Source organism: Nicotiana sylvestris, chromosome 2, assembly GCF_000393655.2.
Source record: "Nicotiana sylvestris chromosome 2, ASM39365v2, whole genome shotgun sequence".
Lineage (NCBI taxonomy): Eukaryota > Viridiplantae > Streptophyta > Magnoliopsida > Solanales > Solanaceae > Nicotiana > Nicotiana sylvestris.
In genome coordinates this window covers 155,262,408-155,267,591 of record NC_091058.1, presented here as the reverse complement: position 1 = coordinate 155,267,591, position 5,184 = coordinate 155,262,408, and the positions used below count along the sequence as shown (strand labels likewise).

Genomic DNA, 5,184 nt, shown 5'->3' with positions numbered 1-5,184 from the left:
AAAGGAGATTTTTGTGTGTGATTCTTGGAGAGAAAAAACCTTATTTTTGTAGGTTTTTAATTTTTATATATATTTAACTAGTTTTGATAAATTTATAATTAATAGTTAAAGGTTGATAAACTTGACTTATTGGGACATTTTCGTGAGATTCCCTTATGAAAAAACTATGGCAATTTGTGGACGAAGTTTTTACTTGTGCTCCTCTCAAAACATAAAAGGGGTAGGCAAAGGCTTACCCGATAAATGTAATTTTTGCAAAAGCCTTGGGGTATAAATGTAATTTAAGGTGTTCACCCAATTTTCTTGTACTTATATGGCACGAGTCTGAAGTATAATTGCCACATTACATCGCTTTCCCTTTCTCCCCCTTTTGGCGATTTAGGGTTTTCTCGTCTCCTGGGAAATGGTAAGAGCTCTCTCTCGTCCTACCTGCGATTCGTCTTCCTGCATGTATCAGCATGTGTTTTTGTGTGTTTTAGACAGAGATTGCAATAATCCATTTTTCTCTGATTATTGTTGCCAATTCAACTAATTGAACATATGTTTGATTCTTTGCAGGCTGATTCTCCTCGCAAAAGGTTAGGCTTTGTTTCTGTTACCAATTCCCCATATGTCTTTTGATTTTTATGTTGAAGCATCTTGCTCTTACAAATTGGTACTTGCATTTATTTGTTGTACGCTAGGGTTTTTGATATGATGTTTGATGTTTACTTGTCTATGACTCTAGTGAGAGGTAGATCTATTTGGTTATGTGATATATAGGAGGAATATATGTAGTTGAGACCATTTGAATAAGCTTTTGGATGATTATGGTTTCAATTTTGACTAAGAAAATAGACATTCAGATTAGTGCCAATTGACATTATAGAATATCGTAGAAATGTGAATGTTAAGATGAATGTGCAGTAATACAAGATTAAACATAATCACGTATAGCAGAAGGTGCAAGTAGGACACATAGAGTTTAAACTGTGAGAATGGTTGACCTAAAGTTGCACCGGTTTGTAGGTGCGAAAGCATATGAGTGAAGGTTTTAAAAGGGGACAAGATAGCCTAAAATCACACAAAGGAACTGTGTCGGAAGACCTGCAATTTCTTGGAGTATAAAGCAAGCAACATTAATGTTTTAATGCAAAAGATGGCTCCATTGAAGATTTCTTTATGATTTGTATGAAAGTCTTACATGCAAAAAAAGACACTCCATTATTTGAAGTATCCTTTTAATATGTTGTTTTAACTTTTTTTCCATTTATCTGTTTATGGAATAGGTATTCGCGCTCTCCTTCTCCTTGGGAAGAAAAGTCAAGGTCTAGATCCCCACCTGGATCATATTCGAGGCCAAGGGGAAGATCCAGGTCCAGATCAAGGTCAAGAAGTCGTGGAAGGTCTGTTGGAACTTTAGCTCTACTCTGACTTAGTATTTCTTATTGTAGAGATACGTGCATATTACCTGGAACTTAGTGTGTGTTGATGGCTTGTTTTGAAGCTACTTATGTTATCCTGGATGACTTATTCAGGGGAGAAGTTTCTAATCCTGGAAACACACTTTATGTGACTGGTTTATCTACAAGGGTGACGGAAAGGGACCTGGAGGAACATTTCTCAAAGGAGGGAAAGGTTGGTTATTATTAGTATGTGTATCGCCAATTATTTTCTTATTCCTTATCCAGTTCCCTCTCCTCCAGCGCTTCCTGGCACACGGAAAGATTTTTTCCCTCCAAAACCAGGAGTATTGTGTTATCCGTGAGTAGGGTCTCGTCAATATGTACACCAACAGATTGATCTTCGGTGGCATTTTGATCAGAATAGCTTACCATTGTACCGTTATCAATTTCTTCAATTGCTTTTACAATTTTTTTTCTAGGTGAAATCAGTTTTTCTTGTCGTGGAACCACGTTCTCGGATTTCTCGTGGTTTTGCTTTTATAACGATGGATTCTCTTGAAGATGCTAATCGCTGCATTAAACACCTGAATCAGTCAGTTCTTGAAGGCCGTTACATAACAGTGGAAAAGGTTAGTTACTTGTACACTGAGTGGTGAACTATGTGCTTCCTATTTGATTGCATATCTGTTTTCTTAACTTGGAGGCTTTCTGGTTATATTCAGAAGACATTGCGTCAGTTTTGTTGGCAGCAATCAAAGATGACCAGTTCTTCCCTTGCAACATTATATTCACTCAGCTTGATCAATGGCCTGCTAAAACAGCTTTTCACATGCATCTGATCAACTAAACTTAGCAACTATATTGCCCAACAACTATACAACCTCAGCAAATACTTTCAACTCTCAACTAATCAACGGTCATTATCAACAATCTAAACAGGCTTTTATGCTATCGCATACTTGGCATTACCTCGGGAAATACTTTCAACTCTCAACTAATCAACGGTCATTATCAACAATCTAATCAAGCTTTTATGGTATCGCATACCTGACATTGGTTTCTATCTTCCATCTTTTCTTCCTGTGGTAAAACATGTTTAAATAACTAACCTGCTCTATTTCACAACTAAGATAGTATTGTCATGTGCTTGTGCCACCTCTTTACCAAGTATGGAAGGGAAAGTAAATGAATCTGATTTCGTTGCCCAGATGAGAGAATGTTGTGTTCATTCTTTATTACAACAAGGACTACATTGTTTGGTCTAGATATATCCTATTTCTTTTGGATGTAAATGTGCATTTTGTTCAGATTTCCCATATTGAAACATTATATATTTTCCAGTCTCGAAGGAAACGTGCAAGGACTCCTACACCTGGTCACTATCTCGGGCTTAAGAACGCAAGGGGTGAAGGTGAGTGTTCCTATTTTTGTATAAGTTTGTATTGCATATTTAGTAATTGCAAAAGTTCTTAACTATTGGTTGCTTTGTTCAAAGGTCGTGGTGACCGTGGTAGATATAGAGACCGTGAGGACTATGGGTACCGAAGATCTCCAAGGCATTCACCATATAGAAGCAGACGGGATTATTCTCCTAGGCGCTCACCTTATGGGGGAAGGTCAAGAAGGGAGCGTTCTAGGTCGTATTCTCCTTATGAAAGAGGCTATGCTCGTGGTCCAAGATAGGAGTTTATCAAGTCCTATGAATTCCTAGATGCAAGGGAAAACTGCTACCGAAGATCTTTGTATTTTGGTGTGTCTAGAGTGGGAAGAAGTATTATGCTATTAATGAATGAATGTTTGGTGTGTTTGTTCATTGTGCTGATGTAGAGCTAACTTTTAACTTTTACCTTTGTTTGCAAACTGAACAATATGAAATCACAAACCGTGGGAAATTTAGTTCTAGTGCTGATGCTGGAATTATGGTCTGATGAAATTTTCGATTCTTGTCATCTTATATCTTAGTTTGCCTTTTTTTTCAAGATGAAATTATCATTTTGCTTGAATAAATGATTTGTAGGCCGTGTTATGATGCTTGCAATGACCAAGAGGGAATTCTTGTAGTTTTGCACGAACGGAACGTAGTATGGTCCTGGAATTAGTATACCACAACTTTCTTATGGTCCTGTAATGAGTATACCACAACTCTCTTTTTGGACTCAGGAGATGATTTTGGCTAGCTCTTTTGTAGTATTTGCTTTGTTTCTCTTCTTCCGGATTCCTTGAGGATTTCTTCAAAGATTCGTGAACATCTTTTCCTGTTCTCAGGGGTATTTGTTGATCTCTAAAGTGCTTGGTCTCTAAACGCTATGAAATGCCCATTATAGGGCAACGTTCTATAGGTCGATTTAGAATTTGTATTTATAGGTAGAAGATATGTGACGCCCAATGGAAGTGAATTATGGAGGGTTCAAATTCGGATACTATCGTTATCAAAGAAAATTGTAAGCAGATATGTGTGTCTCCAGTCTCGAAGTAAATCTTCTTCCATGTTGGGCACATCATTAAACAAGCAATGTCCGGGGCAATTGCATAATAGTCAGTTTTAGCACCCGCTACTTAAAGAATAGCTTGAGTTTACAAAAAGTTTTTACATTTAATCGCCTCTTCAAATTTCAAGTTTGAACTGCAAGAACCTAACTTCAGACTTTAGACCGAGTTCCTTCTTTCTAGTTGGACGTTCAACACTTCTCTATGAACTACATAAAATGAAAGAGAAAGGAGCTCTTAGATCTAAAATGTATCTGTTAGGAGTATTAGACTTATATGAATGGTTTTCCACAAAGGACTCAGAGATGAGGATTTTCATATAATCTTCCAAGAGGTCTGGACCATCAAATCAAGATTCAATAGAAGGTGAACTGATTGTTGAGCATACCAAACAAGATACTCTAACTAGATATACACACCTTCATTGAATTGACCATCCCGAGAAGTCTACATAAAAGGGCCCCGCCTTTTTATCATAATGTAGTGTTTATTATTTTAGTGAGTACCTATTATTTTTTACTACCTAGAATATCGTTACGTGTTACCTAAAAAAATCTTTGCTTGCACCTTCCTTTGCCATCAGGTTAGCTACTTTGTTCGTCTCCCTGTAGTTGTGCGTCTCCTAGTCTTAGAATGATTGACCTGCATTCAAAAATGATTGAGTCAAATACATAGTTACCCGAGTTAAGCATTCTTATTACCTCAGTCGAGTATGTGTTGATTTCAAGTGGTATGAGTTTTCTTTGATCAGCAATCTTCAATCCCTTTAGAACAGCAAGGAGTTCGGCTTGTGTATTTGTGGTGTGGTGTAGGCTTCCCATGAAACCCAGAACCCAGTTTCCGCTAGTGTTCCTGAAAATTGCTCCCACACTTCCCTTACCAGGATTCCCAATGGCTGCCCCATCAGTGTTGAACTTATAATGTCCTCTTGATGGGGGGAGTCCATTTGATCCAGATGACTTTTTCTTTTGTGGGTGGTTTGTTTGCTGAGATAGTGATATACTTAGTTGCCTTTGCCAAAACAATAAAAGTAGGGATCACATTTTTTTTTATTGTTGAAGAGGTTATTATTCCTGGTAATCCAGATCTTCCAGAAGCTAAAGGGGAATAGATCTTCCCAACTAAGGATGTTGTTTAATGGCTTTCTTTTGAGAGTTGACCATGTGGTAGCCCAGGCCCTGCGAGTGAATGTGGAGTGTTGGTTTTGTGTTGTAGTGATACTCTTTGAGGTTAATTGTTGCCAGAATGATTTCATATTAGGGCAATCAAAGAAGATGTAGGCAGAGGTTTTGAGAGCATCATTGCAAAAACA

The 5,184-nt window shown here is 37.6% G+C and overlaps 1 pseudogene; it reads left to right on the top strand.

Moving 5' to 3' along the window:
• The first annotated feature begins 324 nt into the window (after positions 1 to 324).
• On the top strand, positions 325 to 3,318 carry LOC104219475 (serine/arginine-rich splicing factor SR45a-like; annotated as a pseudogene).
• Positions 3,319 to 5,184: the final 1,866 nt, after the last annotated feature.